The 13802-nt window shown below is 42.6% G+C and overlaps 3 non-coding genes across 3 annotated transcripts; 2 read left to right on the top strand and 1 right to left on the bottom strand.

The window, feature by feature from the left end:
• Positions 1–3928: 3928 nt before the first annotated feature.
• trnad-guc (transfer RNA aspartic acid (anticodon GUC)) lies at positions 3929–4000 on the bottom strand. Its single transcript has one exon. It is a non-coding gene; the product is annotated as a tRNA-Asp (tRNA).
• A 459-nt stretch (positions 4001–4459) lies between these two features.
• Positions 4460–4573, top strand: LOC132896394 (U5 spliceosomal RNA). The gene has a single exon (XR_009656029.1). It is a non-coding gene; the product is annotated as a U5 spliceosomal RNA (small nuclear RNA).
• Positions 4574–4762: 189 nt separating this feature from the next.
• On the top strand, positions 4763–4953 carry LOC132897798 (U2 spliceosomal RNA). Its single transcript, XR_009656381.1, has one exon. It is a non-coding gene; the product is annotated as a U2 spliceosomal RNA (small nuclear RNA).
• The last annotated feature ends 8849 nt before the right edge of the window (positions 4954–13802 follow it).

Here is a 13802-nt window from a genome sequence, read left to right as displayed (position 1 = left end):
TCAATCATCATTTTTGTCCTGATTATAAACTGTTAATGTTTAATTTGGACTTAGACCTAAATACTAATCCTCACCACTAACTTCTTAAAAATACTAATGATTAGTTAAAACTTTACTTGTTTTTTTAATTATTTACTTCATTAACAATAATTATGTGTAAAATATATTCATGGGGGTGGCACGGTGGTGTAGTGGTTAGCGCTGTCGCCTCACAGCAAGAAGGTCCGGGTTTGAGCCCCGTGGCCGGCGAGGGCCTTTCTGTGCGGAGTTTGCATGTTCTCCCCGTGTCCGCGTGGGTTTCCTGCGGGTGCTCCGGTTTCCCCCACAGTCCAAAGACATGCAGGTTAGGTTAACTGGTGACTCTAAATTGACCGTAGGTGTGAATGATTGTCTGTGTCTATGTGTCAGCCCTGTGATGACCTGGCGACTTGTCCAGGGTGTATCCCGCCTTTCGCCCGTAGTCAGCTGGGATAGGCTCCAACTTGCCTGCGACCGTGTAGAACAGGATAAAGCGGCTACAGATAATGTGATGAGCTCTTTTGCCTACTCATCACTCAGCTCTGTCCGCCCTCTCTTCTGCCAACCTCTGGCTGACTAAAACAGGTTTTCCTCCAGAACTGTCCTGTATTTGGTGTCATCCATCTTTCCTTCAGTCCTGACCAGCTTTCCTGCCCCTGCAGATGAAAAAATATCCCCACAGCATGATGCTGCCGCCACCATGCTTCACTGTAGGAATGGTGTTCTCAGGGTGTTGGGTTTGTGCCACGCATGGCATTTCCCATGATGGCCAAAAAGATCAAGTCCAGGGTGTACCCGGCTTCTCGATCATGGTCAGCTCGGGTTGGCTCCAGCTCACTGATGACCCACAATGGAAATGCAGTATAGAAAATGGATGGAGGGAGAAAACAATATACTCTGATAAGTACATAAATGAATATTTTAATTATGTGTTTTAGTGGTGCCTCTACATGTGCCTCTACTCCGTTTTTTTTTCATCTTAATTCTTGTTAGTGTCACAGTAAAACAACAATTTTCACCTTTAAAGTGGGAGGCATGTTGTGTAAATCAAATGGTGCTAACCCCCCAAAAAATCATTTTAATTCCAGCTTGTAATGCGACAAAACAGGACAAATACAAAAGGAGATGAACACTTTTTTGCAAGACAATGTAAGTTTGATTCCTCAGATACAAATATGTGAAAGATGAATGAATAAACATCTAAACTATTTAAAGAAGAATCTTGCCAGTAATCAGATCTTGACAATGACACATCTGGCTGTGAGAAGACCTCTGCACATCCATAAGGTATGAGAGGGTATTTTTGCACTGCCGGGATTTTTTATTTATTAATTTTTATTTTTTTTATTGGAGATTGATAAGTAGCTATTCAGTCACTTTCATCACCTTCTCTCTCACACAGCTCACTGGCTCTGTGGGGTGGCTTCAGGCCGGTTTGTCTAGCCAAAGGCTGAACACCACTGGTGCCTGACTTTGATTAACCTGTAACATTAAAATGAGAAAATAACTAAACTTTCCCACCATTTAATTTTTTGTGACTTGTTTGAGACCTGACCGTTTTTTTTCTTCTCCTACATGTAAAGATTTACGATGGAAGCTACTATAGTAGGCTACTATTATATACAGTATCTTGGCTATACAGATCACAGATGTAGGCCTATAAATTAAATATGAAAACATCAGCTGGAGTTTGATTATTGACAGGAACGCTGTTGACCCCAGCAGTAAGTGATTTCCATACCACATTTTCCTGCCTTCCTGTGATGCTACTGTTCAGGCTGCCAAATAGAAATAATTTATTCCATTGGATTTGTGATGTTAAAGCTTCTATTCTGAGGGCAGATAAGTTTCTCTTCTTGACCATATTACGCCTCTCCATGCCGTAAAGTCAAGGAGCAAGGCCTCTAAACCGATAATATTTAGGATTGTGATATTTAAATGACAATGGTTTTCACCCACCACATTTATCAATGCCCAATCATTCTTACACTGTGATTGGCAAGATACAAACGTTTCATGAATCACACGTGAACCCTGTCATACGGTGATTTCTACACTTTGACCTGCGCTGGTTTCTACATTAGATTGATAAATGAGAATTATTGTATCATCCTTGTAAGTATAGTGGACAGTATCTCCACCTGTTATGTGGAAGACCGGGGTTCAATTCCCTGATGGGGAGGCTTTAAAAACTTACTAATGTGGGTGGCTCAGTTTAAAGGCATGAAGTTTACATGGGCTGGTCTTGGGCTGAAGTGCCCTTGAGTAAGGTACTGAAAGGAGGTACACAGAACCATGGCCTCACCTTTCGCTTTTCAATGCCTTGAGACCTCAAGTATGGCATCGGAATAGATCATACACACCGCCTAGTGGCCAGTGTTAGTAATTACCAGTCATACACTCCGCCTTGTGGCCAGTGTTAGTAATTACCAGTCATATACACCGCCTAGTGGCCAGTGTTAGTAATTACCAGTCATATACACCGCCTAGTGGCCAGTGTTAGTAATTACCAGTCATACACTCCGCCTAGTGGCCAGTGTTAGTAATTACCAGTCATACACACCGCCTCGTGGCCAGTGCTAGCGGAGCCCCATATGCATAGAGTGTGGATATATAAAGAAACCCATCGAGTTGTTTTCTGATGGTTTCGGTTCTGTGCCACCACAGGAAACCCAACAACTGAGTCGTGAGAAACCCATCGAGTTGTTTTGTGATTTCTTGCCATGATGAATTTCATTGTACCGCTTACCTTTAACTGACAAGCATAATTTTATCATTTAAAGAAGTGTATGCTTATTTACATATCTGATTTTCTTTCAGCTCACCAGCAACCAGTTACTTACTCTTTTGGATGAAAAGAAGCCCAAAGATTCCAGCCTGCAGAAATTGTCTAAAAATACAGCCAGATGACCGATCACTGGAGTTCATTCTGTCTCAACATACTATATTATGTGCATTATTCATTTTGATAACCGTGTAATAAGGACCTGAGACCTTCATGCAAAACGTGCACACTTCTAAAAAAATATGTTCATCTTTTACAAACAAACTATAACTCGAGAAAACTCTTTAATGGTCTTTCTAGTTTCATAACACAATTTCTTAATATTAGTATGTTGATAATGCTGATGCTGAGGGTTTTAAATATTTCCTCAACTGCACTTTTTTTTTGACAAAACCTCGATCATCTTTTCAAAGTTAAAGCTCGAATCCCCGGAGCTCCATGCGGTGCATTCGGACGAGGAGTCCGTTCCCGGGAGGTTCTAATCCCACTGGGGTTTTATCCCAGGGTTTTGTACCGGGCAGCGGATTCAATGTATTATATTTAGTTTTCAAAATGATATTATTTTTCCAATATGTTTTTTTTGTATTCTTGTCTCAGCAATGGTGAAATCGAATTTGTAAATGAAATCAGTGCCCTGACTCTACTCATCAGGCCAGAGCTATTCTCTTTCTGTGTATGTTTTGTACAACATAAGGAAACAGTATAGTAACTATAATGGTAAAGAAATAAAACAAGAGAGTCTGGCTATGATATAAGAAAATTCTACAACCCAGAAACAGATGGGCTTTTTGGCAGTGCCTCAATCTATATATTACCGCTTAAAACTATTCCTATGCCATTCTTGAGGTCTCAAGGCATTTAAAAACAAGAAGTGAGGCCATGGTTCTGCACATCATCTTTCAGTACCTTGCTCAAGGGCACTTCAGCCTGAGACCAGCCCATGTTAACTGAACTACATGTCTTTGAACTGTGGGGTTAACCAGAGCTGACACAGGGAGAACATGCAAACTCCACACAGAAAGGCCCCCGCCAGCCGCTGGGCTCAAACCCAGAACCTTCTTGCTGTGAGGCGACAGTGTGACCCACTCCATCCCCCTGCTGCACAAGTTAATAAATTGCTAAAGCCTCCCCGTCAGGGAATCGAACCCCGGTCTTCCGCGTGACAGGCGGAGATACTGTCCACTATACTAACGAGGATGACGCAAGAGCCCTCATTTATCAAGCTAACGTAGAAACCAGTGCAGATCAAAGTGTAGAAATCACCGTATGACAGGGTTCACTTCCGTTTATGAGGGAAAGGAACATACACCCTCCCGACAGTCAATGCGTTATACATTTGCAAATTGGTAGAATGAGTTAATCATCACATGCAAGATTTGCAATTAATCAAATGAATTTATTATTATTATTATTCATGAGTTAGTACAATTCTGAACTTCAAATTTTAAAAGTCTGGACTTTGGAGAGATGATGGATCTCTTTTGGTGGAACACAACGGGGCAAAATATTGAGACTCTAATGTTGACCGGAAGTTGGCGCCACTGGGGGTTGGCATTGGGTTTCTGTCCCCACCAATGTTAATACCAAACCTACACCCTCGGCTGAGAGTCTCCCAGCCTCCAATCCAGTGTCACTAACCTGATCCAGTGTTCAGTGCAGCTCAGGTTTCTCTGCACTGACCGCAAATCTTTCACCTTTTACTAAACATTTCCGGGGAGAGGGATGTTAATGAGCTCAGCTTATTTTTGCAGGCTTTGCTTTGGTAGAGCTGGACATGTTTCATGGTCAAATGTTAGAAATATCGAACCTTTTGCATGGAAACCACACACACACACACACACACGGTGACATCTCTCTTCAAAAGGATCCAGCTGTTGGGGGCGGAGTCTAGCTGTGTTTACCTTTCTGGAGTTTAATATTTGGAAGTGGTTTATTTAAAGCTGTTGACTACAGCAAGCTATCGCTTCTCGGCCTTTTGGCTAAGATTAAGTGTGGTATCTGTTCTTATCAGTTTAATGTCTGCTATGTTCTGTAAATAAGAAAGTTATATTAAGCAATTTTTTTTAACAGAGAGATAAAATAGGGGCTTGTTCTATAGTATTGAAGTGTCTCCAAGAATGGAGTTTTTGTTCAAGAAAGATACCTTTTTTTTCTTTAATAGATGATTTCAATGTTTGGTATGTTTTCTTTATAAGAGTAGATGGATATTTTGCAGTGAAAAATTAGTGTTAGGGCTGGCTTTTACTATTCTATGCATCTTCATGGTGTTGGAGTAGTTCTAGAAATAGTTATCTTAAAAAAAATTCTTTCTTTGCTTGGTTTAACTTTTCTCCATGCTCAACAAGCAACTGGACTGTTAGTCTGCAGTAATTCTATTCTCTGCTTTTTCATTAAACAGATCACACAACACCCCCTACCCCTTCTTTTTTATTTACTTATCTATCTATCTATCTATCAAGAACGCTTGTTGGCCAGACATTTCTCTGCCTGTTTGCAATGGCTAACAAAGCTGCAAAGGTGCAAGAGATGGGCCCAGGCCACCTTACCCTATACCAGCTTTCTGGACCTCCAATACAGTGTTCTCACCGATGCCACCAAACCATGAAAGTTCTGGATGTGTGCAATATTAGAGATATTGATTTCCATAAACAAGCAATGCTTGCATTTCATGCAGAAAAGAAAAAAATCTTGATTTTTGTAATAGTATTGACTAAAAAAATTTGTAATAAGAAGACAGAAGCTGCTAGAAAGTATGTAGAAAGCCTAGAGCCCAGTGTAAGAGCCTGCTATATGGCAAAATTGCAGTTAATCAATAGTCTTGAACCATATGAAATGGGAGAGGAGCTGAGTGAAGACAGCGCATTGCTGCTGGCTGTGACATACCCACACATCATCAACTACTTTTTTTTTTTTGCTAAGTCCCCACACTGCTAAGGATCTGAAGTGTTTCAAGGGACTAGAAGCTTATTACCAGATGTGCTGTGGCTGGGTCAGGGATTGAAAAGCATGGAAATTTGGTGGCAAATGTCTGGTGAAAGCAAAGGTGTGTACTGTGTACATTACATGTACAGTGATATACTGTAGATCATGAATCACATCCCCTGTGGGCCTACCTCAGCTGACAGCAGATGGCTGATTGTGATTTTTAACTTTAGCTTCCTCTCAAGAGAACATACAGAAGCACCATCACAGCTAGACAGTAGAAATATGGTGTCATGTTTAATTTTCAGGCATTGATCAAAACTTTAAAAAAAAAAACCTCATACCTGATACAAAGTGAACTGAACACGCTCTTATGTTGTGTGGATTTTTGTTGCTCAGATCTTGGTTTAGTTTGGCAAGCCAGAGACGATGACGCTCCTCTGACAATTTTCTGGTTTCCTCCCCCTGATTTTCAATTATTTTAGGTAATCGGTAGAAGTACAGATGTTTCTCATGATCTGAGCGATTGTGGCAACCCAAAACTGTGCAAGTTAGGAGAGGTTGAATACAGAATCTTGCTTTATGCTGACAACATATTACTGTTCATTAATAACCCTGAGAATTTCATCCCTACTTTAAAATCAATCATAAATCAATTTGACCTGATTTCAGGGTATAAAATTAGCTATAACAAGTTGGAGGCCTTACCGTTGGGTGACTTGGGGGACTGGGTAACTCCTGTCAGTTTCCTTTTCAGGTGGTCAACCTCAGGTTTTACATATCTGGGCATCAGAGTTTCAGCAGACATTAAAGAGCTGTATAAACGAAAATTGAAAGCAATTGTAACATCTGTTAAAGATAACCTTAACAGGTGGTTTTATCTTCCGATGTCTTGGATGGGTAGAATAAGTTTGATTACAATGAATATATTTCCCAGGATATTATACCCTATGCAAATGTTGCCACTTAAGATGAATAGGAAAGTCATTTTAGATGTTGAAAGATCTCTGTCAAAATTTATATGGCATGGAAAGAAACCTCGGAGAAGGATGAAGACCTTACAGATGTCAAAAGACAGTGGGGGTCAGGCACCTCCCAATTTCCTTTACTACAATTGGGCTCGTAATGCCCGAATAATATCAAGCTGGCTGAAAAATGTGAGTTGGAGATACTGAGGTCACTCAGCAATTCAAGAAATAAAGACAAGCAAACTGAAAGGAATCTGTGATAGCTAACCTTCACAGCTCATCAGAGGAGCATATAAGCAGAAAAATAGTGTGCAATGAGTTGATTTGGTCATTGTTGCAAACAATGCCATGGTTGTGGGTTTAATCCAAATAGTGGCTGTTTTCACAGATGTGCTGCTTTGAATTTGGAGAAAGAAATTTGATCTTGACTTGGCTGAAAGTGCAGATGATTTGCAAGATGACAAGAAAGTTTTTTCTCTCTAAAATGCAAGCAAGGTGGTAGTTGCTGCTTTAGAGAAAGTGGGCATCAATCCAACTACCTCTTACATGCAAAGCAAGCGCTCTACCACTTAAGCTAAATCCCCAGCAGCAAGTTAGGGTTTGTCCAACTAAATACCGGGAGTTTCCCAAACTGCCCTTCCTGACCTGCTCGTTGCTTTCTGGAACCATGCCTGAGTTTCCATTGGTTGTTTGTTTATTTTCAAGTGAGCGATTGCCCAGAAGTGGATATTATTCTGGGGGAGTGTATTCTGACTCCCATTTGCTTGAATATCAGTTGGTGAGCTTCAAGGGTTTTGCCACTAAAACAACCCAATCTCCTGACATGGAGTCCCTGGCATGCTTCTCACACTTTTGGGGCATGCCTCAGGAAGCATTTGTTGCTTCATTGTTCATTGACAGCAGTTGGATAGAAGGTGGTGAAAAGTGCCTTTCCAGGACAGATGCAAGCTTTTCATCAGCAGGTTTAAGAATACAAGCAGGTCTCATCTCATTATCTCTAGCCGCTTTATCCTTCTACAGGGTCGCAGGCAAGCTGGAGCCTATCCCAGCTGACTACGGGCGAAAGGCGGGGTACACCCTGGACAAGTCGCCAGGTCATCACAGGGCTGACACATAGACACAGACAACCATTCACACTCACATTCACACCTACGGTCAATTTAGAGTCGCCAGTTAACCTAACCTGCATGTCTTTGGACTGTGGAGCACCCAGAGGAAACCCACGCAGACACGGGGAGAACATGCAAACTCCGCACAGAAAGGCCCTCGCCGGCCACGGGGCTCGAACCCGGACCTTCTTGCTAATACAAGCAGGTAAGCATCATATTTTCACTTTGTAAAAGCTGTCTCAGCTGACTTTGCACACAAGCAAGAGTTAGAATTTCATAGTGGATGGTGGGAATATGACAACCCTGTTGAAAAATGTGAGTTGGAGATACTGAGGTCAGTCAGCAATTCAGGAAATAAAGACAAGCAAACTGAAAGGAATCTGTGTTAGCTAACATTCGGAGCTCATCAGAGGAGCATATCAGCAGAAAAGTAGTATGCAGCTAGTTGATTTTGGTCATTGTTGCAAACAGTGCCAAGGTTGTGGGTTTAATCAAAATACTGACTGTTTTCACAGATGTGCTGCTTTGAATGTGGCAAAAGAACTTTGATCTTGACTTGGCTGAAAGTGCAGATGATTCAGATGGTTTGCAAGATGACAAGAAAGTTTTTCTCTGTTAAAAGCAAGCAAGATGGCAGTTACTGTTTTGGAGAATGTGGGCCTTAAGCTCACTACCGCTTACATGCTAAGCAAGCACTCTACCACTTGTGCTAATTCCCCCACTGTGTTTGAGGGTTTGTCCAACTAACTACAGGGAGTGCAGAATTATTAGGCAAATGAGTATGTTGACCACATTACCCTCTCTATGCATGTTGGCCTACTCCAAGCTGCATAGGCTTGAAAGCCTCCTACCAATTAAGCATACCAGGTGATGTGCATCTCTGTAATGAAAAGGGGTGTGGTCTAATGACATCAACACCCTATATCAGGTGTGCAAAATTATTAGGCAACTTCCTGGTGTCTATAGAGGTCTTGCATGTGGAGAGAGGCTTTTGAAAGTTTATTTTCCGAGGCGTATGATTCAGGGACACCAAACTGGCCTAACGACGGGGAAGAGGAAAAGTAATGCAGATGGAGCTACAGATAGCTCAATGGAGAAAAAAGGAAAGAAAAACGCCACTGCTGCGGTTGATAAGCTAATCTGTCTTGCGGATGAGCCAGAGTGGGGGGGAGGCGAGACAAGTGGCAATGAAGAGGCAATGGAATTCAGACAGGTAGGAAGCCAGGTGGAACAGGTACGAGGCAGTGGAGGGTTCAGGGCAGAGAGTAGTGTAGGGAAGGTAAGAATCACAAGCACACACGGTAGAGAGGAAACAAACACTGAGTTTAAGGTCATCTTAAGATTTGAGGAGCAGGGAGGACTCAAAACTATGAATCCTGTCACACTGACAAAGGTACTAAGGAAAGAGGTGGGGGACATTATTCGAGGAGTGGTCTTAAATGACGGGAATTTGCTGATCATATGCAGAGATAGGGAACAAAGTGAACGTGCATTTGGTTTGAAGTCCATAGAGCAACGAAAAGTGGTTAGTGCTAGCTATGTTGGTGTGAAGGGCCGATTTAAAAAAGGGGTAATATGGGGAGTCCCAGTGGAAATGCCAATGGAGGAGATAAGAGCTAACCTGCAAGGGGGGAGAATAAGAGGGGTGAAGCATATGCAAGTAACTCAGGATGGAGAAAGAAGAGACAGTGAAGGCATCCTGCTGGAATTTGAGGATGAAATATTGCCACAGAATGTGTTCTTGGGGTTTCTAAGCTATAAGGTGCGGGAATATGTGGCTGGGCCAGTAAGGTGCTATAAATGCCAAAGGTTTGGCCATGTGGCAAAAGTGTGCAATGGGAAACGCAGGTGCGCTAGATGTGGGGAAGATCATGAGTACTCTGAGTGTGCGCGAGAGAAGCCTCTGTGTTGCAACTGTGGGGGGGATCACAGTGTAGCGTTTAGAGGTTGTGATGAATTAAAAAGGCAGAAGGAAATCCAACAGGTGAGAGTTCAACAGAAGATCACATATGCGGTGGCAGCTAGAATGGTAAGACCAATCAGAGGGTGTGGGGAAGCTATCCGAAACAGCCAAGGACCTAGGAAGGAACCGGATAGGCTAAATCAGGAGATCATAATTGACTTGAAGAAATTAGTGACATTTATCGTGGCGGTCTTGAACTCAACAATGGAAGTGAAGTCCAAATCAGAGAGGACACAAATTATAGTGAAAGCTGCAGTGTGTAATCTAGTGCTGAAGGATTTGACATGGGAGGATGTAAGCAAGGAGCTGTATTATCAGACTAGAGCGGAGAAGTCAGGTACTTGATAGCCCTTGTAATGGTTCTTATCCTACAATGGAATACTAGGAGTCTACTGGCCAATGGGCAGGAACTGAAGAAATTTATTGATGATTTGCTTAGTAAACCTGAGGTGGTGTGTGTTCAGGAGACATGGTTGCGGCCAAATTTAGATTTCAGAATTAGAGGATATGTGGGTGTTAGATGTGACCGAGCAGAGGGGGGTGGAGGTGGGTGTGCCTCATTTATAAGGGAGGATGTCTCATTTAAGGAAGCTGGGATAGGAAAGAACCAAGAGTATGTGTCAATAGAAATCTGGACAGGAGAAGGTGAGCTAAGTGTTATTAATTATTACAACCCATGCAAAGCACTGGATTTGAATAAGCTGTTGGCCATAGAGGGTATGGGGGGTAGTAAGATTGTATTATGTGGTGATTTTAACGCACACAGCACTTTATGGGGGAGCACTAGAAATGAGCTAAATGGGGGTGTGGTGGAACAGTTGATGGAGGAGAGGGGCCTGGTCTGTCTTAATGATGGGTGGGGAACCAGGATAGATGTACACACTGGAAACATGTCAGCCCTTGATCTAACTATGGTGAGTAGGAACATTGCAAGCCGTTGTGAATGGGAGGTGAGGGAGGATACAACAGTTGGTAGTGACCACTTTCCAGTAGAATGCAGAATTGTATTAAGGGGGATGGCAACACAGGGGGGGGATTGGGAATAGATGGATACTTGGTAAGGCAAATTGGAGTGTTTTTAAATACATAATTGAAATGGAGATTGATAAAGTAAAGGTTAATGAGGACATTGAAACCACTGATAATGAAATAAGAACAATTTTAATTGAGGCAGCAGAGCAGTGTATCCCAAAAAGTAGTGGAAAAATGAATAGAAAGGCAGTACCATGGTGGACAGATGAATGTAGTAAGGCAATCAAAGAGAGGAATATAGCACTGGGTGTTTTAAGAGATGCTTTAACTTTTGATAAATTAATGGCATATAAAAAGGCAAGAGCTATCACACGAGGGGTGGTTAGAAAGGCAAAAAGGGAAAGTTGGAGAAAATTTTGTGATGGGAAGGGCAGATCAACAGCGGTTGGGGAGGTTTGGGGAGCAATTAAAAGTATGAAGGGGATTCGTAAAGAGAGGCAGTACCCTGTACTTAAATTACAAGATGAAGTAGCAGTGAATGATGAAGAGAAGGCTGAGATGATAGCCAAGGCTCTGATTAAAATACATAGCTCTGACAATCTGACAGAGTTGGGTAAACGGGGACGTGGGGAAACGAAAGCAGCTTACCCTGACGTGTTTAGATGGAGGGAGGGAAATGGGGGTACTATGGATGCCTTGTTCACCCTGGATGAGCTAAAGAGAGCGATAGGGAGGTCTGGTAACTCGGCTCCTGGGAAAGACAATATTTGCTATAGCATGTTCAAACAGCTGGGACCAAGGGCCATGATGAAGATCCTTGAATTCTATAATAAGGTGTGGGAGATGGGCATCTTGCCCACAAATTGGAAGGAGGCTGTTATTGTCCCTATCAGGAAGCCAGGTAGGGACCCCTCCAACCCAAGTAATTATAGACCCATTGCGCTTACATCACACATGGGAAAGATAATGGAGAGAATGATTACAGAGCGGTTAGTGTATTATGTGGAGCATAAGGGAAAGATGTCAGTGTATCAAAGTGGGTTCAGGAAGGGGAGGGGGACTATGGACCCGGTCATATGTTTGGAGACAGATGTTCGAAAAGCCCAGGCAAACAAGGAGTCAGTCGTAGCCGTGTTCCTGGACGTAGAAAAGGCATATGATATGGTATAGAAGGAAGGCCTTATGATCAGGTTAAGTGAAATTGGCATATCAGGACGCACATTTAACTGGATTAAGGATTTTTTATTTGAAAGATTTATCCAAGTTAGAGTAGGAGGAGCTTTGTCAGGGCGATATCCAGTGGAGAATGGGACTCCCCAAGGGAGTGTGATTAGCCCAATTTTATTCTCTATAATGATAAATGAAGTTTTCAGACAGGTTGATGATGGTATTGGTCGCTCACTATTTGCGGATGATGGGGCACTATGGAAGTGGGGGTGGAATATCAAGTATATTGTATCAAAAATGCAGGAGGCCATTCATTTAGTGGAGAAGTGGTCATACGCATGGGGCTTTAAGTTCTCGATTGAAAAAACTAAAGTTTTGCTCTTCACAAAGAAGAGGAACACTGAGATACTACTAAGAATGTATGATCAAGTAATAGAGCAAGTTAAAGAGTTTAAGTTTTTAGGTATGTGGATGGACTCTAGGTTAACATGGAACACTCATATATTGCATGTGGTTACAAAATGTAAGGGAATCCTAAATGTGATGAGGTGTCTATTGGGGGTGGACTGGGGAGCCAGCAGGTCGGCCCTGAAAAAGATTTATATAGTACTAATTAGATCTGTACTGGACTATGGATGTGTGGCGTATGATTCAGTGGCAATAACGAGCCTAAAGAAGTTGGAGGTGATCCAGGCGCAAGCCCTGAGACTGTGCTGTGGGGCGTTTAGGACGTCCCCAGTAGCAGCACTTCAGGTGGAAGTGGGAGAAATGCCCCTAGAGTTGCGGCGGAGGCAACTGATGATGCACTATTGGGTGAACCTCAGAGGGCACTCAGTTTCTCTCCACCCCACAGTTGGTACCCTGCAGCCGTGTTGGGAGAGTGAGAGGGCAAAGCAAGAGTGTTTTGCATGGAGAAGTGGTAGCATAGCAGAAACGATGCTCTTCACCCAGAAGCAGTTCTCCCCCAGTGTGGCATTATCTGTTACCCCTCCATGGCTGTTTCCAACGATTTCAGTGGACTTCAGTATCCTAGATAAAGTAAGGTCAAGCAAACCACCTGCAGATGTAAAGCAGGTCGTGGATGAAAGACTAAGAATATTTTATGGCTCTTGTGTACCAGTGTACACCGATGGTTCAAAAGATCCCAAATTGGGTAGCACAGGATTTGCATTTGTTATCCCATCTCTGCATATCTCAGTACAACAGAAGACATCAAATAATCTGGCTGTGTTTACAGTGGAATTATTGGCAATTCTAGCAGCTCTCCAGTGGCTGGAAAGTGTCCAAGTGATGGAGGTGATAATATGCTCTGACTCACGCTCCTCACTGAAGGCAATTGAATCTTTCAGGTCTACTAGCAGACAGGATTTAATAGTTGAGATTTTTGAAACCCTGTACAGGCTTCATAAAAGAAACTCAAAGGTCTCATTTATGTGGGTTCCAGCACATAGGGGTATAGGAGGTAATGAAGAAGCTGACCAGCTGGCTAAGCAGGCAGTGGTATCTGACAGCCCTATAATGAATGTAGCTTTAAGTAGATCCGAAAGTAAATCAATCATTAAAGAGTACTTCATTAAAGAGTGGCAGGGATACTGGGAAAGGGCAGTTAAGGGGAGGCATTTGTTTACCTTGCAGGAAACAGTGGGTTTAAGGGGACGGGTAGCGTTGGGAGGCACAAAGGAGGAGAGAATCATCACCCGGCTTAGAATAGGTCACACCCAGTTAAATAAATCAGTCCATCTCATTGGAAAACACCCATCAGGCCTCTGCGCGCAGTGCAATGAGCAGGAGTCAGTTGAGCATGTCTTAATTCACTGTAGCAGGTATGCATTGCAAAGGAGACACATAATTCATGAACTCAGGATTCAGCGAAAGGAACTTAGTCTTAAGAACATCCT

This window comes from Neoarius graeffei, chromosome 1, assembly GCF_027579695.1.
Source record: "Neoarius graeffei isolate fNeoGra1 chromosome 1, fNeoGra1.pri, whole genome shotgun sequence".
Taxonomy (NCBI): Eukaryota; Metazoa; Chordata; class Actinopteri; order Siluriformes; family Ariidae; genus Neoarius; species Neoarius graeffei.
Note: the sequence above shows the minus strand (reverse complement) of the source record. Positions and strands in the feature narration are given on the sequence as shown.